This window comes from Prionailurus viverrinus, chromosome A1 (assembly GCF_022837055.1).
Source record: "Prionailurus viverrinus isolate Anna chromosome A1, UM_Priviv_1.0, whole genome shotgun sequence".
Taxonomy (NCBI): domain Eukaryota; kingdom Metazoa; phylum Chordata; class Mammalia; order Carnivora; family Felidae; genus Prionailurus; species Prionailurus viverrinus.
In genome coordinates this window covers 54,813,770-54,836,705 of record NC_062561.1, presented here as the reverse complement: position 1 = coordinate 54,836,705, position 22,936 = coordinate 54,813,770, and positions in this window count along the sequence as shown.

Sequence of the window (22,936 nt, the reverse complement as noted above, 5' to 3'; positions counted from 1 at the left end):
AACCCTTGTCAAGCTTAACACTGCTCCTGTCTATATTGGTGCAACAGTCACGAAAAAGTTTTAATCTCTTTGTCAGAAATCACTGTAAACATAGTGATTAGAGTCACAGTTTCCTAAAAATGCGTTCCAAGACCTCAGGCTATTTCTATTTCTATGAGCTGACTCATAAATCTGTGAAAACATGAAGATGCCATCTTCTTCAAGATGAACATCCTGTTGATGACTTCCACCAAATTCGCTGCTGTAGAATGTCTATAAATAAAAGTTAATGCCTTCTGTGGCTGAAGTGGGAATTTTATACTCGTCAGTGGCTTTAGGCTGGCAAAAAGAAACTTTCTACTTATACAGGAGGAAAAATGTGTTTTGAAATATTAATCACTATGCTTTGTTTCTTGTTTGTTTTTTGTTTTTGCTTTTATAGTCATTCAGCCCCATCAACACTATCTGAAGAAAAATCAGTAAGATTAGCATAGGCATGAAAAAAAGTTCCACAAACAAACAAATAAACAAATGCCTTTATATTTCATAGTTATGCATTTTAGAATCAAAAGGGAAATGCTGGAGGAAAGCTGGGAATAGAGTTTTATAATAGCTTAAAAAGAGAACTGGGAGAGCAAAATCATCTATATCTGCTCCTTGGGGTGAAGAGGTGAAAGTCACCCAGAGGAGAAGAGAAATTCTGCCTTTCAAAGGTGTCCAAAGGTCATCAAATTAAATGTCTGGCCCCAGTGAGTCCTGGAGAAAGTAGAGGGGTCGGAATTAAGAACTGCTGAGCACCTTCTCTGCCCATCCAGAACAAGGAAGTCTGAAAGAAGCAGAACAAAGATTGTAGACCATCTTTTCTCATCCAGTGTTGATGAACTCAGAAGCCCGTTAGTTGCCTTCTTTTTGTCCATTCAGAACCTTCCATATTGTACCTAAATTGTCCAGCAAGAACTTGTCTTTTCTCCAGCATTCTCCCAAGCCCTTTCTAAATACCTCACATGGACTTCTCATGTCTTTCCCTTGACTATCCTTGCTCTGGTTCAGGGCAGAAGATGCAAAAACAGGACAGAGTTCTTGTCCATCCTACTGGTCCAAGTGGGGATGAAGGGAAGACCAGCACTAGCCCTTGGATAAGACAGGAAATCCATTCAGGTTTCAAATGTGTAAGATTTTCTCTCTCATTACTTAGCTTTGAGTTCACAAGTTATGACTTTAGAGGTTAAAGTAAAACAAAAATGCCTATGCATTGTTGCTCAGAGTTTTGCTATGCAAAAGTATCTCCTAAGTACTTACATGTAAGATACTAGGTGGAGCTAGGAGAGAGAGATAAAGAAAATGTGTGTATTTCTAGATAAATACCCGTAATTATGTCATACTTAAGAAAATTGCTGATTAACACGCAGTAAGTTTGACCTTACTTAGATCTCTTAACTAATTCCTTATTTTGAAAATGTTGAGGTTTTCGGTGAAGGGGGAGGGGCACTATAAGCTGCAAGATTCTATTCAATTTAAAATTTTCCATCAGTGGATCAGGATGCAGGCTTTAATGGGAATTTATAAGATTTTAATTTATATTTTCATCATATAAATTTAATAAACCAATAGTGTATGTCTGCTTTATTTTAAATAATCTTAGAATGTATAAAACTTGAGTAGCAGTCTGAAAATATATAAAACAATAGAAGCCATTTGTCTTTAATAACTTTATACAAAAACATCACTTACAGAAACAACACATTGCAATATTGGTGATTATAGCTGTTTTAAATGAACAGCATGAAGTGTATCCTGTGCAATAATTCTTGATTTAGGCAAAGATTATAGTGGAATATTTAGTCTGCCCATATGTCCTGAACTATTCATTTCCTGTTACTTTGCTGGAGGCAGAAGCCAAAAACCTTCAGTTTTCCTGTCTTTATTATACATATGCTACTTATTGCTGTTTAAGCTGACTTGGTTCTTGACGACCACAAGGTGACTTACTATAGTTGTTTTCTCAAAGGACTTTAGCAGCAACATGTGTTTTTAAGCACATTCAATGTTGTTTTGTGACTTTCAAATAACTTGGGAGCAATCAAATGTAGACTACACACATGTAGCCATAAGTTAACATAAACTTCTTTAGAGAAAAGGGATATAGTTGGTTTCAATGTAGAAGTTTCTCAGATTTAATTTATTAAGGTTATATTTCCACATTGCATTTGGATTTGATACAATTTATGGCACTCTATATATGTTTCAGAGCATGTTACTTGAATATTTATATCAACTATGCAAAAACCATTCTTCAGAGAACTTTCAACAGCCTATACACATAGTGTATAGATAACTTCTTTATCTGGATTTGCTAAAAAGATTATAAATGTATAATGATTAGAGCCCAATTTTATATTCAGAGAAAAATTAATTTGTACTGTATCCCCTCTTCAATTATATTTTAGAATATAATGTTTGATTTGATAGAAGGAAACAGAATAGTTGGAGATTTTTAAGCATGATGAGTTCATTCAGAATTTACTGAAGAATTTAACCTTTTAGTTGCACTTAAAATTTTGAATGCACCTTTTGTATACACCTGTGTTTTGTTGCAGCTATAATGCTCTTGCCGCAAACAAGAACCCCATCAAAGCTGAGAGTCACCATGATCAACTATTGTCCCCATCTCCATACCATGCCACACCTCTAAATACCTTTGTCACCAGCTCCAGCTCTATTTCTGCTTGTACAGAAAGCCAGTGACTTTATGTTGCACTTCTGCTTATAATGCCACAGAAAATTCAAGTATATCCAAGGTAGCAATAGACAACATTTCACCAGCAGCAGAAAGGCGACCTCTGCCTTACTGCCATCAGTATTGATCAGGTGGATGAGTTAGCCAAATATGTATCATATCCAGAATTCCAGGGGTGACTGTGCAATGTAATTTTGACTTTTCAGCTTTGGAAAAAACAACATACATTAGAAGGAAGTAGGGAACCCATCTCCTCTATTGATCACAGATATTTAAAGATATTTATCTTACATCCACATAAACATATGATGAGTAAATTACTCCATTTTGTCCATAAGGAAAATAAAACTCAAGAGGTTAAATAATTTGAATACAACCAAACCTCTATAATTTCACTGACACTGTCTAATTTTACCTCCACCTGACTTTCCTTTTTTTATTATTTTTTAACAGTTTATTTAATTATTTTGAGAGAAAGAGACAGAGAGAGAGTGCACGAGAGAGCATGCTAGCACAGCAGGGACAGATAAAGAAGGAGGAAGAGAATCCCAAGCAGGCTCCTCTGTGCTCTCAGTGCAGAGCCTTACATGGGGATCAATTCCACAAACCGTGAGATCATGACTTGAGCCAAAACCAAGAGTCAGAGACTTAACCAACTGAGCCACCCAGGTGCCCCCTGATTTTGCCTTTTTTTAATAGACTGTTATTTTTCCTTTGTTAATCTTAAACAGATAACTTTGATGGACTATACACCTATCAACTGAGGTTCTTCCCTATCTGAACTTACTAAACAGAATATAATGATCAGAATCAAATTTCCCATGTTTTCAAGTATTTTTAGCTATTTAGCCTCTTTAAAAAAAAAGAGTATATTTATTAAAATACATTAGGTTAGTGAAAAAACTTGTGTCAGTTCTTTATATTGTAAAGGTAGATAAGTTTTCTATGATTATATTTATGAAACAATGAAGAATCATTGGTTTTGCTTCATTTTGGAATCCTATGCTTCCTTATAGAATTAGGATAAAAAATTAACAACATTTTTATAGAAAAATTAAGAGAAGAAGATCTGTGAGTCTGAAAAGGCGAAAAATACATAAGAGAACAAGAAGGAACAATATGGTAGTTTAAAATATTATAATTTTAGCAAATATTTTCTGGAAAAGATAATGTTTTCTACTTGTTCCTTTAGGTAAAACTTGACAACAGAAGAAATATTTTGCTTCCTTGTATAACATCATTCTTTACTCCTGATATTTGTCTTTACTAATGTGGGGATGTTCTTTAAGGAAAAGTTCAACGGGTCTGGCTATAGGTATCATAACCTTGACTGTCCTTCGAAATCTCTCCCCAGATTTCTCAAGAGTAACGACATCCAAAATTAAATATGATTATGAGTGCTGTTAGTATTTAAACCTCTTAATGCCTCTTCTCTTTTTACTAGTTTGATACTTTTATGTAGGTTAGTCCAATCCTTTATTTTTTATGTATCTTTTAAAAAAAATAATGTTTATTTTTGAGAGAAGAGAGACAGAGCACGAGTGGGAGATGGGAGAGAGAGGGAGACACAGGATCGGAAACAGGCTCCTGGCTCTGAGCTGTTAGCACCGCGCCTGACGCAGGGCTCAAACTCACAAACCGTGAGATCATGACCTGAGCTGAAGTCTGAGGCTCAACCTACTGAGCCAACCAGGCTCCCCTCAATCCTTACTTCAAAATTAATATTAAAAATTTGCTATGAGTGGTTTTAATTGGCTTTTCAAAGCTTAAAGAGTAAGCAAGTTCATTTATTTATTTTAAATGTATGTGGATTCAGTAGATTACACGGATTAAGAAAAAAAAGGAAAAGGTGAAAGTATGACGGAATGAAATCGATAAATCTAAAAATATATAGTAATAGTTCTATTAATTAATATATGAAACAGTTTTATCAGCTACTTGTTTTACATTAGTGCTTTTCCTACTTGGAAATCATAACAGACCATAATATGCTGACACATCTCAAGATGGCATTTTACTCACATTGTATGCTTTGCTATGAAAAAAGATTTTCTTTTCTTTTTCATAATTTTCTTGCAGGTCTTTTAAACCACATTTTGTTTTTATCATGTCTTCTTTTGGTCTCCATAAAAAATTTATATCTGTTTATTCTCCCATAGGTAAAATTTCAAGTATTAAGAAGTAAATATAACATTGGGGCTCCTGGGTGGCTCTCAGTTGAGTGACCGACATCAGCTCAGGTCATTATCTGAAAGTTCGTGGGTTCGAGCCCCACGTCAGGCTCAATGTTGTCAGTGTGGAGCCTGCTTTGGATTTCTCTCTCTCTCTCTCCCTCTCTCTGACTCATGCTCTTTTTCTCTCTCTCAAAATAAATAATTAAAAAAAAAGAAGTAGATATAACATTGATGAGGAGACTCTCAACTAACAAGATTAAAATAATAAGTTTAATAGTAGATCACCCATATTTCATTTGATCCCCTCTAAAATAGCAGGCATAACTGTTAAAAACTGAGAACAAACTGAGGGTTGATGGGGGGTGGGAGGGAGGGGAGGGTGGGTGATGGGTATTGAGGAGGGCACCTTTTGGGATGAGCACTGGGTGTTGTATGCAAACCAATTTGACAATAAATTTAATATATTGAAAAAAAATAAAATAGCAGGCATATTTCCTTTGGTAATTGTCTCCTCCATTTGGGTGGGATGGTAAATCCCTCTATTATGAATGCCACAGGGCCAGATAGATGCTTTCTTCCACTAGGGACACAGCCACAGGTTGATCCATAGCTAGGGTCAGCCAACAGAATGCATTCTTTTGGATCTTTGAATTTTGAGCAAGTGACTCGAGTAATGTTAAGATTTTCCTTCCTTCCTCCCTCCTGCCTCTTTCTTTCTTTCTTTCTTTCTTTCTTTTTTTCTTTCTTTCTTTCATAATGGAGCCTCAACAAGATTGTTCATACTATGAAACCATGCTGAATACGCCATAATTCTCTTCACTTAGTCCTTTTTTTTTTTTTTTTTTTTTTTTTTTTGCTGATTTCCAAACCTGCTCTTAAGGTCTTTGACTGAGGTTTTTAGACCTCTGGTAATCTCTTTTTTTGTTTTTGTTTTTTCCCAAGAAGTTAGTCAGCATCAGCTTAAACTTGCAACCACAGAATCCTAAATGAATCAGAAATGAGTGTGAGAGAATGGAATATTAGCCACAGATCCTCAGAGAATATACAGTATTTGGAATTATCTCTTCAAGAATGGATGAAAGGAACATGTTTTATTCATTTTCTAGAATGGAAAGTGACAGCATAAAGTGCAATGATGAAATAAATACTCTGTTATTTACTAGAGACCCAGGTTGCTTCCACCATAGAAAGTTATAAAGAATATTGGGGATCAGAGAGCCACAAGATGAGGTAGCTACTGATCATAGCCAGTGGTGAATAACCTAAAACAGATGTAGACAAGTCGCTAAGGGCAAAGACAAATAGGTAATTTCTGTGAACATGCTAAAAAGGTCTCAAGCTTTGTGATACAGAGCTGGGATTGATGAAAACAAAAGGAAATCCAATTGATTATTATCACATGAGTTGATATATTATATAGTACCTAGTTAAATTTTCAGCCTAGGAATGGAGTGAGAGAGGTGAAGAATATTAGGGAATGATGTGGCAGAGATAAGAGGAGGACAATACCTTGTAGGCTTTGTGAGTAATTGAAAATGATTTTATTTTTACTCTGAATAATATGATTGTGAGCAGAGAAATGACATTACTTATTTACTCTATGGTACTATCCCTCTTGTTTCAAACATTGGAAGGATATGCTGGAAGTAAGAATACCATTTAGGAGACTTTTTAATAATTCATAAGAGAGGTAACAGTGGTTTGAATTATGGTGATGGCAATGGAAGTCATGAAAAATGGTTGTATCAGAGTATAAGAATATATTTTATAGGAAAGGTGAACAGGTGAGTTGATACATGTGAGTTTTGAGTAAAGGTAAGAAGAGTGATCTCAACATTTTTGGCATGCACAAGAGCCCAGATCAGTAACTAGCACAAGTCAGTAACTAGAAATGGGGAACTGTAGTGGGTGAACAGCTTCTGCTAGTGCATAAGTAGAACTATGAGGTTTCATGTTGGGCTTGTTAATTTTGTAATGCTCCTATACAATCACATGACCATGGCAAGTAGGCGGTTGGATATGAGAGCTTGGAATTCAATGAAAAGTTTCAAGATGGAGATATAAATATAAGAGTTATTAGTATATACACCATTTGATACAAGTGACGAAATACTTTGGAACTCAGTCTCCACATCTATAAACACACAATAGTTAATTATGTACCAGAAGTGTTTTTCATGGGCATGATGTAGAAAACCTTCTGCTGAAGTCAGAAACCAATTTATTTACTTAAAATAATAGGAAGTATCAGTTAAGGCATGCCAACACAGATTTGGCTGCTTGTGAAAATCTCAATGACTCAGACTACTTATTGACTCACAAAAAGTTATCCTTATCATGTAACATTGCCCTAGCAGTTATTAGACATTCACTTCCATTCCAAACTAATGTTGAATTCCAGTCAAGAGAAGTTTAGAGCCAAATTTTAAAAAAAGGCAGCATTTTTTTTCAGAAATATCCACCAGACTGCAATAAATGTTATCAACAAAACTATGTGATTTGGCCACCTGTATTTATAAGAGAAACTAGAAAATATAGTAGTTTAGCAGAGGTTCATATGGAGGAAAGGGGAAGGTGGGTAGATGTTGAATGAACAACTAGCAATATCATCACAAGCAACAGTTGTGAATTTAATGGTGAGTGAGAGGGAGTCATGATTTCCTAGGAATAAGAATCAAATTCATCTGGAATAGTTTTTTTCATTGTGTAGTAAGTGCATTAAGCTCACACATGCAATGATATTGAGAGTTATTGTTGTAGATGGCATTCTTTTTTGAAACATATTCATTCCTCAAGCATATGGAGGCATCAGATATATTAAGAACCATTAAAATAGATGCTTTCAAAAAGTTTAGGATAGTACAGACTCAAAAAAAAAAGAATACTTACTGTATGAGACAGAGCAAATAAATTGTGTTTTAGACACTTTCAGTGTAATAAATGCCCCCAAAGAGCCAATTTCTACCTGTTGTTAAACATGTCTTGTGCTCCATCTCTGATGTTCTTGCTGGAAGCACATTTTCACATTGTCATTATGTGCTCTGTGATTATATGATGTATATCCCATACAGCTGCAGGAAGATTACTCAACCTAGTATTAGAAAAGGCAACACCCTGGTTCTTAGAAAAGAAAAAAAAAATCAAAGCATCTATTCTTCTTTCAAATTACATAATCTTACTGAATTTGCTTCCTACAACACTCACACGCATATGGAAAAATGCACATGCAAGCTTGAACTATCCTTTCGATTCCAAAGAGAAGGATTATCATAATCCTAAAGGGAAATGCACCTTGTAGAAACTTGCATGATGGACCAAAAAAGAGAATATTGTGGGTTTTTTAGTATATTTTCTTCTTACCAATATTCATCAAATAACCTGCTTCTCATAGAAGATAGGAAGTTTAACTAGTAAAGAAAAAGGAAAAGAATAGAAATCTTTGCAACATATAGGGCCATGATATTCTGAGCTTTAGGATGGCATTGAAGGGGCATCACATATGCGACAGAATATTTATTGAATACTTATTATATGTCAGACACTATAGACATAGTAGTCTTGTTACAGTATTGAAATTATACAATTCCTAAGATATCATGCTTTTCCAAATGGGTATTGACAGGTTTTTGTTATCCCAAACAATTTTTTCATGACATAAAACATTTCATATTATTTTTAATATACTTAATTTTTGGAGAAAACCCTTCAGTATTTTTTGTGTTCCTAGTGACATTTATAGTAGAAATTACAGCTGATAAAAATAACACTTAATACTTTGTGAGAATTTATTCTATAGCAGCATTTGTATTACTTCATTTCAACCTCCCACCAACCCTATAGATAGACATTATTGTGTCCATTTATAAATTTGGAAACTCTTAGAAAAATGAAAATAGTGGTCCTTAATCACAGATTAGGTGACACATCTTGGATTTAAAAACAAACACCCCATTCTTATTAGAACCCTAGCTCTTGAACATCTGACTTCTGTTCTCACACCTAATTTTTACCGTATTTTTTGTTTTGTTTTATTTTGTTTCTCCACCAACTAGCTTAATTGATGCTACCACAGACCCTTAGTTCATTGTTTTGGCATACTTTATAGCAAAATGGTGTTAAGAGCAATGGAAAACAATGATCAGGCTGAAAACTGCCAGGGCTCAGAGTTTACCTTAGTAGAGGAAGCAGACAAGTATAAAGACAATTGTGATACAATTCCTTAAGTCGCTTCCTGACTTCTTTCCCTCTCCTCTCCTAAACACTCATCCATATCCTCCCAAACAGGTTCAACATTCTGTTTTCTAGCTCCATGTAGACATTTTGAAGTCTAAATTATTAGCCAAATCATTTTTTTCACTACTGAAACATGTTTTATGACTATCAGATGACTCAGGTCCCGTATTTACATATGCAATATCACCAAAATAATAGAGTTAAATATAAATATTTTAGTTCTGTGTCAATTATTTGTACATTTGCTGAAAATTAGTTTTGGAGACATATTTCATCACCTAAGTGTTTTTCCCCTGTTACCCTAGATGAAGACACTGTTTGCGACAATCTCCCTTAGGACACCAATACATCATTTCTTTTTACCCTCTTCTGATTTTCTTTCTAATAATTATTTTGCTCAAATTTTAAGTAGATTTTGATAAAACGGTTTAACTGTCCAAAAGACATTTCTTTTTTATTCTAGCTTCTGTTTCTTTATCTACTCTTAGTTTTTTAAATATAAATATAAAATATTTTTTCTTTAAAGTTCAATATAATAAATGACTCCTGTGTGCTTTTCAGTACATCCTTGGAAATTGCTTACAATGGAAATGTTTTTCAGTTAACTTGCTAGTACATTTTTTTCTTCCTCTTTCCAACATTTTCTTCTGGTGTTAGAAAAGTTATATTTAGAAGTCACCCTATTACTTCTAAATAGATGTCAAAGCCCTCTGCAGCTTTCTGTAAAGGTAGAGTTAAAGGTAATAGGTATCTTAAAACCTATGTAGTTTCATGATTTTATTTTGTAGTTGAGAACAGTGTTGTTGAGATAGAAAATAATTTATTCGAGTTTACAGAGCTTTTTCATGGCAGCACTAGGACTGGAGATGACTTCTGAATTTCCTTATATAGCATAACATTCATGGTTCCACCTGCCTACTCATTATTGGATCTTCTCTCTCACATGCAAAATGAAGGGAAAGACGAGGAGTTCTTATGCAGAGTCATTAGATTTCTATCTCACTGACAGTATTTTAGAATGTAATAGTCCTGCCTCTGCTCTAAGTTCTCTTTGGAGAAGATCCAGTCAACCAAACATGGGATGAAAAGTAAGAGAATAAATAACCGCTCTGCTATTTATGATAACATTTTAAACAACACTGAGCTTAAATAAATGTTTTTGATGCATTTTTTGAGATTTAGGACCTCACTTACAGAGCTTCGAGGAGCTGTACATATGTTACACATTTCATAGGCTATGTTAAAATCCATAAACCATATTCTCATCTCCTTTGAGTAATTTTTTTTCTTTTTATATTAATGTGTCTAAATTTACTATAATTTACTCTCAATTTTACTCTTAAAACCATGTATCTTTGGGGCGCGTGGGTGGCTCAGTTGGTTAAGCATCAGACTCTTGATTTTGACTCAGGTCATGATCTCTCAGTTCCTGTGTTCAAGTCCCGTGTCAGGCTCTGTGCTGACAGTGAGGATCCTGCTTGGGAGTCTCTCTCTCTCTCTCTCTCTCTCTCTCTCTCTCTCTCTCTCTTTCCCTCTCCTCCCCTACTCGTGCTCACTTTCTCTCTCTCTCTCTCTCTCTCTCTCTCTCTCTCTCTCTCTCAAAATAAATAAATAAACCTAAAAAAACACAACCAAAAAACCATATATCTTTAAAATATTTTCTCAGAGTAATAAGAAAGCCGTGTTAGATGTATTTGCTTCTATCAGTCACTGAACTGCTTTCAGTCTGAGTTGCATTATCTACTAAAAATATAGTAATTTATAAAGATCATTGAGAATTAAACAGTGTAATGTATGGGAATGCAATTTTAATCTGTGAAGATGTATTGAAAATATTAGGCTTTCTTAATTCACAACCACATTCTCTAAGATTCTGTGCCCATATATATAACTATACAATTGTACATGTTTTTCTCTTTTCTACTGTGTAACATCTGAAAAGCTCGTTAAAGCTTTTTTGTGACATCCCCCTCTCGACTTTCTGGAAGAAAATACACAGTTTCTATCACTGTAGTCCAACAGGCCATTATCTGGTCCCCTATTTAGGAACTTATTTCATTATTTATTTATAAATGCATCTCCTTAAACTGGGAGATTCCTAGTGACTTTTTTATCTTGTTATCCTGTATTTTAACATAAAACTTTGTGGAACAAGGTACCTAAAGCAAACATTGTTGAGAATCCAACAACATGTTTGTATCTCTTCTTCCTTACAATATAACTTGACCTCAGTTCCCTTTTATCAATCTATCAATCTTCATTTCACTTAATCACAATTACATTTCCATTTCACCTATTAAAACAAACAAAAATAATACTGGAACTAAAGGGAAAAGACTTTCTTCTTTTTCCCCCTTTTGAAAAACAACACTTCACCTTCTACTTTAGTACATTACTCAGGATTTTTTCAGTTTTTACCAAGAACATTAAGTGATGAAAACACTCTAGAAAAGTAGTCAATGAAAGTTTGCATGACAATATAAAAGATTGATATCGAATCGATAAAAAAGAGATGATCATATTCTTCATCAATATGCTGTTTAAGTTTAGAATGTTGAGGGGAAAAAAATCTCCAAATCTCCTGCCTTTAAATAGTGTTAATATTAAATGCCAGTCGAATGATCATTCATCAGACTAATAGTTATATTTTATTCACAATGTTCTGTGTTCCTCTACTATGTTCTTTATGCATATTCTCATTTAATCTTGATAACTACCCTACTAGTTATTTTCTAGCCTTCCTTCATATATGAGAAACTAAGGATTAAAGAAGTGGCAATATTGACCAAACTCATATAGCTCTAAGTGGTGGAACTAGGAGGAGTCAAGATTTAACTCAGAATTTTCTGATTCCAGATTTAACCTCTCAATCACTAGTCTTTATTTTCCCAAGTATTAATAGAAAAAATATGCATATATATACATATATATGTATATATATACATATATGTGTGTATATATATATATATATATACACATATAGATGATAGATTAAATGCTCTGAGAAAATTCTAAAATATATATGATCTTTTAAAATAAGTTTTTGGGGCGCCTGGGTGGCACAGTCGGTTAAGCGTCCGACTTCAGCCAGGTCACGATCTTGCGGTCCGTGAGTTCGAGCCCCGCGTCAGGCTCTGGGCTGATGGCTCGGAGCCTGGAGCCTGTTTCCGGTTCTGTGTCTCCCTCTCTCTCTGCCCCTCCCCCGTTCATGCTCTGTCTCTCTCTGTCCCAAAAATAAATAAACGTTGAAAAAAAATTAAAAAAAAAAAAAATAAAATAAGTTTTTTCTTGTGTGTGTTAAGAACAAAAAGCTCCCTTGATATGGCTTTCTACATACCTAGTTCTCTTAAAGTATCCTTCACATTAATTCATTTAATTTAATAAAAACAATTTTGTAAATTGAAAATCTCAGCATAAAGTAATGAGTCCCTTGCTTCAATTTTTGGTTTCAAAACTTCCACTCCTGACTGTTTTACTTATGTTTCAAAATACTTTACTTAACATCACTAGTTCATCTCTAATGGTGGTTTATACTAGCATGGAATTTGGCAATTGAGATAGGTTCATAGATGAGCTAGTTGAGCCTTCCAGAGAGAATTGGTGAGCCCTTTGGGGGGCGGGCGCGCTGTGACTAGACCACAGCTCTTCTGCCCTAGGGCAGTGTGGATGTGGGATGCGGGGCTCTCTGCCAGCCCTCCCCCAGGAACCATGTGCCCCCTAACTGGCACTGAGCGCTTAGCGCTCAGTGATAGCACATATTCAGTTTTTCAGACAAATTTCCGTTCCACATTTTCACTTAGGAGGCTCAGATTTGAAGCATTATATTCTGTAGAATAATATAAAAATTGGGGGCGGGGTGCCTGGGTGACTCAGTCCGTTAAGCACCCAACTTCAGCTCAGGTCACCAACTCACTGTCTGGGAGTTCGAGCCCCATGTGGGCTTTCTGCAGTCCGCGCAGAGCTGGCCTGGGATCCTCTATCTTCCTCTCTCTCTCTCTGCCCCTCCCCCGCTCACATGTTCCCTCTCTCGCTCTCAAAAATAAGTAAACATTTAAGAAAAGCTGAGGACATGAAGTGATGTTGATAATAATAATGATTGATAAAATTTAAGGACCCTGTTTATTTGTAGTAAGTGTTAAAATTTTCAGACATTTCCCTAACAGTTTCGTGTAAGCTCATACCAACCCAATACAGTAAATAAGACATGTATTTTCATACTTTTTTTTTTTTTAACAAGCAGGAAAACTAAGAGGTTAACTGACTTTCCCCAGATAACATATCCAGGATGTTGCTTGAGCCTTAAAACATATGTGTTTACTTCCTATTCAACTCATAAACCACCTCTACTTTATATTCAATTGCTCAAGACGTAGAAATTCAGTGATCCCCTCTTAACCCTGGACCTCAAAAGGGGCACCAGAATGTTAGATCCTACAATTATTAGATATTCCCTGAGGTAAAATGCAGCCATTCGTAATTGCTCCCTCTGAGTCAATTTTACTACTCAAAATTCTCTTCGAATATTTAAGCCAGGTAACTTATTTATTTCGAGTATGCATTCCTCATGGTGGCCGAAAATCAAAAATTTAGTTATTGATAAACTAGACTAAAAAAATAAGCTTTGTATGACTTAGTTAAGAGGTAGTTGAAATGCCACACTTTATGCTAATAGACAAAAATAAAGCCTTTCTTCAAATGCGTGGTTTTATTTTTCTAATTATTTTTCCAACCATCTTCTATCTTAATAGCTTCTAGTAGAAGTGTTACCTGAATGAGCTATCTGTATAGCTAAAGTTAAGCTAAATATTTTTAATACATAAGGGAAGTTAGAAACAGAAACAGTGATGCTTTTTATTTAGCTTGTGAGGTTTTTCAGCTTCACTTATTTCTCTGTTCCAAGCAACATGGAAAGCCCAGAAAAATGCAAGGACCCACACGGTAGCATCAGGAAAGCAGTGAGATATCTTGCATACTTACTTTCACCTCACTGTCAGTCATCCACAGACACTGAACCAACACACACAGTTACAGATTACTTTGGGAAGGAAGCAGTAAACATCAGTCACTTTCTAGTTCTATGACTCTGGCCATAAGGGGCTTTCAAATTGCTATTTTCTTGGTGACAAGCCTAGGCCACTGAGCAGTTCCTACATCACTTATGACAATGGTTGGCCCATAATAAGCTTATCATATATAAATAATTGAATGGAATTCAACTTCTCAATTAAAGAAGCAATATGCATTTTCCAGCTTCCCCAATACTACTGAAAAAAAATAAATTTATTTCTGATGAATCAAACTTAAGTTTCTATCTTAGCTAATTAGCTATCACACATTTAAAAAAATAAAGCCTAAGAATATCTACAGCTTGTTTTACAAAATTGAAATTCATTTGAAGCAACATGCTAAGCTCATAAAACGAAAACTTCAGACACTAGAGCACATTCCTGGGGAAAGCAAGTGACGTTTTTCTCATCTTTGTTTATGGCAAGCAATTCTAGACTAAACTCCATTAAGTAGAGAGGTTCTGATGGTCTTTTGCTGTATACAAACAGTGCATTCATTCTAAACACGTTGAGGGAGGTAGGAAGTGCATATCACCAAAAACTACACAAAACAAGCACACTGACCACCACATATTTTGACAAAGTAGAAAATTAGATTAACAAAGGTTAAAGGCATTTTTAACACAGAGGCTAATTTAAGATAGTACTGTTTTAATTTTTGATTTTGCAGTATTGAATCACAGATTTAGTTTTCAACCAGAAAACAAGCTCATTTAGAAGTTCTACTTGAGAAAAAAAAATCTGTTTGCATGTATAATTGATAAATGACCTACACTACTCTCCAGAGTCATTTGGGCTTTAACTTCCGTGTTTATAAAGCTTTCTGACTATTTCCTATGCACTAGAATTTTTATACTCTAAAGCTTTCTGTTGTTTAGTCTTTATATCTTTACTGAAATAAGAAGTGTGCATGTGTAATTTATAATGTATTAATATTTATTAAAATGACCCCTTAAATAAGCCAAATTATTTAACTTCAATTTTCAATGGGTGTTTTCAAAAATATTTTCAAAAATCTATCCATTACCTATATTTGAATTTTATTTATTTTTTTTTTAATTTTTTTTTCAACGTTTATTTATTTTTGGGACAGAGAGAGACAGAGCATGAATGGGGGAGGGGCAGAGAGAGAGGGAGACACAGAATCGGAAACAGGCTCCAGTCTCTGAGCCATCAGCCCAGACCCCGACGCGGGGCTGGAACTCACGGACCGCGAGATCGTGACCTGGCCGAAGTTGGACGCTCAACCGACTGCACCACCCAGGCGCCCCTATATTTGAATTTTAAATGATATGTCTTTAATGCCCACTTAAGCATATCAGAAATATATCACTTATGATTATAATTTAGCCCCTGTACCTGAATTACTGCTTTTCTCTTTCCAGGTGATATGCAGAAATGTTGACTAATTAGGAACATCAAAGCTATATGCTGCTATAGGCTTATTAATATGAATAGACCCTAGAAAAGATCATCATCAGTAAATTTCCCTTGCTAGATTTCTCTTATAGATATGCTCGAAGAAGAAGGCTAAAGAGGAAATTTTAACTATAACTGCCCCAAACTCTTGGGAAACTGGCGACTATTTACCACTAGAAGAATTACATTCCTGGGTTGGCTTTCAAAGCCAATTCATGATTCGGAAGTCATATCAAACAGAAATTCATTAATGACCTTTTGGTTACAGGGTTTTCTCTGAGACATAAGGCTTATTAAAAAAATGGGATGAAGGAGGAATAAAGGAAAGAAAGAAGGAAAAGAAAGAAAAGAAAGGCAAGAAGGAAGGGAAGGAAAGAAGGGAAGGGAAGGAAGGAAGGAAGGTAGGAAGGAAGGAAGGAAGCAGGTAATGACCTTCTTTGGTTTGTTTTTTTCACTGACTTGAGAGAAAGAATTGATGATACACGTTCATTCCATAGCAGCTTCAGTTACTCCCCAGCTTCTACCAATTGTCTGAGACTAAACATGAGGACAGGGGAATGAACAGGAGAAGGAGCGGATTTCATATCAATAAATCTCTGCCTTTGATTTCTGAAGAAAAATATTTAGCTTAGACATATTATCAGATAATATGTATCAGAAATACATATTATCATTATGTATTTCACTCAGGGAAAACATCATTCTTATTACAAATATGTATCAAAGCGATTGAATTCATCTATACCCTGGGTACTTTGTTGCTTTCATTTTGCCAAGGGAGGATAAATATGATTAATTAAGTGATGACTTTGAAAGTCATTGTTCAGTACTTAAAATCTTCCTCATTTTGAATTCCTTATGAGAATCAACTCTGGCTTCAATAGAAGGTGCTGTCCCCACAATAATGTCCCCATCTCTATTTCTTAGGCTAATATTTGAAATTGAAGACAAGAGTTGGTTTGTAAATGTTTGAGCTGACAGAGCAGGACAAAAAGGAATAATACTATGAAATCAAGAGATTTGTTTGGATCGAGTACAAATTATAATGGCAGTTTGGAAAACGATATTTGTGCCCTGATACATGAAAAGCAAACACACTTTATTTTTTTCAACGTTTTTTTGTATTTATTTTTGGGACAGAGAGAGACAGAGCATGAACGGGAGAGGGGCAGAGAGAGAGGGAGACACAGAATCGGAAACAGGCTCCAGGCTCTGAGCCATCAGCCCAGAGCCTGACGCGGGGCTTGAACTCACGGACCGTGAGATGGTGACCTGGCTGAAGTCGGACGCTCAACCGACTGTGCCACCCAAGCGCCCCACAAACACACTTTAAAAAAAACCAACATGCTATTTCTCAGTATCTGCTAGAAAAAGCCAAACAAGCAAAATATACTTTACTATGAACAATGTTATATGGAAGTCTTCTAGGAAAGCACAGATATGACTAAGTGATTCCTGGTGTGCTAAAAAGAAACAAAAATTCAAAACCCACAATTATCCAATATACTAAAAATTTTTAAGTTAGGATTTCTATTATTTGATAGTGAAGAGAACTCCAACTTACTCATCATGAAGCACATATCAAAATATTGAATTGCTCAATTAAAAAAAAATTAGGTGCTGGGGAGCCTGGGTGGCTCAGGTGGTTAAGCATAGGATTCTTTGTTTGGCTCAGGTCATGATCTCATGGTTCATAAGTTCAAGCCCCACATCTGGCTCCACTCTGACAATGTGGAGCCTGCTTGGGATTCTCCCTCCCACCCTCTCTCTCTGCCCCTCCCCAGCTTGTGCTCTCTCAAAATAAATAAAGTTTAAAAAGTTTTTTTAATTAAAAAAATTAGGTACCATTATTGGTGTCAGCAGCATTTTACCCCAAAAGTAATGCAAATAGGCATTGACTTCCATGATTTAATATCTCTTTCTGTCTTGACCATTTGTCTAATGAAAACACCCATTCCTGCGTTATCCTGATGGGTACCTTCAGGGTGACATGTAATGACTCCTTCTCTATAAACCTGAAGTACTTCAAGTTTTTCTGATGTCAAATACTGAGAAGCATGCAGGGATTCCTTCTTTCTTGTTTTTTAATCATGAAATTGCTCACTATTGTCTGTAGTTTGCAAAACTCCCATATAGTTGATACTGTAAATGCAATTAAGAAAAGGAGAACAAAGAATGAGGGAAGTGGGAGGGAAATTTTACAATTTAGCACATTGGTAATATCAGAACATGTGTTTATTCAAAATGTACTGCATTTAAGTACATATTATTTTAAGAAAATACCTACTTCTATATCTAATGAGGAAATATTTATTGTTAATAAACCAGCTATAGAGAAAGAATCTTTACATAATTTCCCATCTTGAAAATCTGCCTATCAGGGAAAATTTTCATTTTGTTAATGTTTAAACTTATGAAATTCAGTGTCTATATTTCGAATTTAAGAATCTAATAAACTAGAAGCAGTTATAACAAAAAAAATTGCAATTCTATAGTGGATAACAAAAGACATACATCTTAAAAGATTCTGTCAATCACAGCTTTAGTTATTACATTATATAAAGTAAGATAAACCAATAAAACTGCAGGTTAAGTGATTATGCAAAATTATTTCACATAAAACAATACATTAATCCTGTTAATCATACCACAGTTAAATTTTATTACAACAGTAGCAATGAATAAAATGTTTATTTTTTTGCAAATTAGCTCTCAATTTTAGGAAATTGTTGGATAAGTGTTATAGAAATATAAACTTTCCTATCAAAGTACCTAATTTTTGTAATTCCAAGTTATTCTTGAAAATTTTCAAGCATCATAGGGGCGCCTGGGTGGCGCAGTCGGTTAAGCGTCCGACTTCAGCCAGGTCATGATCTCGCGGTCCGTGAGTTTGAGCCCCACGTCAGGCTCTGGGCTGATGGCTCGGAGCCTGGAGCCTGTTTCCGATTCTGTGTCTCCCTCTCTCTCTGACCCTCCCCCGTTCGTGCTGTGTCTCTCTCTATCCCCAAAATAAATAAATGTTGAAAAAAAAAAAAAGAAAGAAAATTTTCAAGCATCACAATATTTGGTGTGCCTGATATAATACAAGGCAAGGTTACAAAATAAAGCTACTTTCATCTTTGTTCTATTATCTTTAATAATTAAATTTGTTTTTGTCTTTTAATTCCACTTAAATATTTTATTTAATATTTTATATTTATGAAGAATCATTTTCCAGAAATCAAACAGAGTAGAAGAGGAAAATAAGCCATTTTTACCAAACTGATAAATTTAATGTTTTGTTCAAGGTATGTTTTAACTTTCTGGAGGTATAATTGACAAATATAAACTGTAAATATTTAAGGCATCCAACATGATCCGATATGATTTAATATCCAACATGATTTAATAAATCATGGATAAATCATCCAACATGATTTAATATATATACATTGTGAAATGATTTCTATAGCCAAACTAATTAACACATCCATCACTTCACACAGTTACCATTTATGTGTGTGTGTGTGTGTGTGTGTGTGTGTGTGTGTTCTAGTGCGTGTGTGGTGAGAGCACTTCAGATCTACGCCTTTAGCAAGTTTTAAAATACAATAACTAATGGTACTATTAACTATAGTCACTGTGATGTATATCAGATCCCTAGATCTTATTCGGCTTATAACAGAAAGTTTGTACACTTTCCCCAACATCTCCCCATTCCCCCCCAACCTAGCAACCACCATTTTACTCTCTGCTTCTGAGTTTGACTTTTTTAGATTTCATGTATAAGTGAGATCATGAACATTTATTTTTCCATGTCCAGCTTATTTCACTTAGCATAACGTCCTTGAGGTTCATCCATGTGGTTGCAACTGGCAGGATTTCATTCTTTTTTATGAATGGGTTATATCCCATTATAAATATACATATACACCATATTTTCTTTATCCCTCCATCTGCTGGTAGACATTTAGATTGTTTCCATATCTTGTCTGTTGTGAATAATATTGCAACAAGCATAGGAGTACAGCAATCTATTTGAGAACTTTTCCTTTGAATATATGCCCAAAAGTGGGATTATTGGATGATATGATATTCATATTTTTAAATTTTTTGAGGAAATTCTGTATTACTTTTTATACTGGCTACGCCAATTTTCATTCCCCGAAACAGTACACAAGGGTTCCATTTACAGCCATTTACAGCCTCACCAGCACTATCTATCTCTCATGGTTTTGATCAGAGCCATCCTAACAGGAGTGAGATTAGATATCTCATTGTGGTTTTGACTTGCATTTCCCTGATGATTGGTGATATTGAGCATATTTTCATATACCTTTTGGCCATGTGTATGTCTTCTTTAGAAAAATGGCTACTCCAGTCCTTTGATTTTTAATCAGATTTGGGGGGATTTTACTATTGAGTTGTATGAAGTCCTTATATATTTTGGATACTAACCTATTGTTAGAGAGATGGTTTACAAATATTTTCTCCCATGCCATAAGTTGCCTTTTCATTTTATTGTTTTCTTTACTGTGCAGAAGTATTTTGGTTTGATGTTTCACTTGTTTATTTTTGGTTTTGGTGCCTGTGTTTTTGGTGCCATACCCCTCCAAAAATCATTGTCAAGACTAAATGGTACAGAGATTTTCTCTGTATTTTATTTTAGGAGTTTTACAGTGTCAGGTTTTACATTTAAGTCTTTAGTACATTTTGAGTTGATTTTTCTGTATGGTGTAAGATAAGGGTCTAATTTCATTCCTTTTCATGTGGATATCCAGTTTTCTCAGCACCATTTACTGAAGAGACCATCTTTTCCCCACCTTGTATTCTTAGCATCTTTGTCGAAGATAGTTGACCATATATGCATGGGCTTATTATTGGGCTCTGTATTCTGTTTTATTGGTCTGTTTTTATACCAATACCATGGTCTTTTGAAGACCATTGCTTTTTAATACAGTTTGAAATCAGGTTGTGTGATGGTTCCAGCTTTGTTCTTGCTCAAGATTGTTTTGGCAGGGTCTTTTGTGGTTTTATATGAATTTTAGGATTGCTGTGGATGGAATGTCCAGTATGTCTGTTAGGTCTGTTGTTCTGAAGTGTAATTGACACTGTAGCGTGTCCTAATGAATTTTCTATCTGAATGATTTATCCATTGTTATTAGTGGAATATTGAAGTTTCCTACTATTATTGCATTCCTGTCTCTACCTTAGGCCTGTTAATATTTGCTTTACTTATATATTTAGGTGCTCCAATGTTGGATACATATATACTTACAATTATTATATACGCTTGATGAACTGACACATCTGTCATTCGATAGTGACCGTCTTTGCCTTTTGTGACAGATTTTGACAAGTCTGTTTCATCTGAAATGAATATAGCCACCCTGTGCTTTTTTGTTTATCATTTCCATGGAATAGGGTTTTTCACTTTGAGCCTATGTATTGCCTTAAAGGAAGTGAGCATCTTGCAGCAACATATTGTTGATTGTATTTTTCATTCATTCAGTAACTACATGCTCTTTGATTGGAGAATTTAATCCATTTACATTTGAAGTAATTATTGATAAGTAAGGACTTACTCTTATCATTTGTTGTTTTCCGTTTCATAGTTTCTTTGTTCCTTTCTTCTCTTGTAACCTCCCTTTGTGATTTGATTCTTTTTGTAGTTTTCACTCTGTTTTTTTCTTTGTCCTTTGCATGTCTATCACAATTTTTTTCTTTGTGATTATCATGAGGCTTATATAAGACACTTTATACTTCTAGCAATTTATTTTAAGCTAATAACAACTTAACTTTGCACACAAAAACTTTACACTTTTATTCTCCCCCACCATTTTTTTTTTTTACATTGTCAGTGTTGCTATTTACATCACTCTCCAGTGATTAGAGAGGGCCCATGGACTGCTTCATGATGCACAGCTGGGACCTGAGTTTGGCAGACTTGTTGCTCAAGGCATGAACAGGTATGGCTCCTCCTAGGTCCCTTGGTAGATGGTGCTGATGACAAGACCAAGACCAAGTAAGGTTGTAGCCAAATTCATAGGGGGTGTGGCTGTTTCTGGATCTGTAACCAGAACCACAGACTACAAGCTTGCCATCTGCACATGAGCCAACCATCTTAAATGACCTTCCTTTGTCATTTCCTTGTCCACAATTGCTTCCAAACCCCTTACCTGGATCTCATAGCTCCCACAGAAGCACTTTTGCCCATGGATGGGTGCAAAATTATTGTTTGGGATATGATCAGGCAACCTCTTATTCTGCCATCTTGCTGATGTCCTGTGTAAACAAATTTTTAAAAAACATGTCTAAATTGAAAAACAAAAGATTCTCTCAAGCATTTTACAATCTTTAGCCCTTAGAAAAAATAATTCAATATTAAGAGGTATTACAAAATAACATTTTCATAAATGTTTTAGTACATGCATATTTTTCTCTTCCAACAAACTTAATGTAGTACTACTAATAAAAAATTAAGGGATGCCTGGGTGGCTCAATTGGTTAAGCATCCTGATTTCAGTTCAGGTCATGATCTCTCAGTCCGTGAGTTCTAGTTTCTGCATCAGGCTCTGTGCTGACAGCTCAGAGCCTGGAGCCTGCTCCAAATTCTGTCTCCCTCTCTCTGTCTCCTCCCTTGCTCATGCTCTGTCTCTCTCTCTTTCTCTCTCTCAAAAATGAATAAATATCGAAAAAAAAATTTTTAAGTTAATAGGTTTATGCTGAAATCACCTCATGCTTCTCTTCATACCATCCAGCTACAAACTACTAGGAAATTAGATTAACTCTGCTGACAACTGGACAAATCATCTCCAAATAATAGAGACATAGCATTATAAAAAAGATCACACTTCTTAACTTTTTGTGTCCATAACCAACAAACCTGGAGCCAAGGAAAAAGTCATGATATTTATTTCATTGCTACTCATCTATGTCTTTTGGACAGCGATACAAATATTCACACATGTTTTACTTGTTTTTTTAGTTAGATATTAAATGGCATTTGAAAGCAAATTAAAAAATGAGACAGGATGCTTCAAAATTATCATATAATTGAATACACAAGTTGCTGTTGTGATTTCTTGGTCAAAATTATAAAATCAAACAAGTGAAGTATGCAAATTAGGATTGTTTTTACCTTACTGTTTGAGAGAAATTGAGACTCTCAATTCTGGCTGCACTAAGAAGAATTTTTAAGTGTTGTCACCACGCCAAACCAACACCGGAACAGCTCTGTTTCAGGCCAGGGAACATTTTCCATTTCATAACTCATTCCCCAGATGTAGGATCATACCTCATATACACAGAAAACAGAACAATAAGCCCTTAAATATGCTCATGGCAGT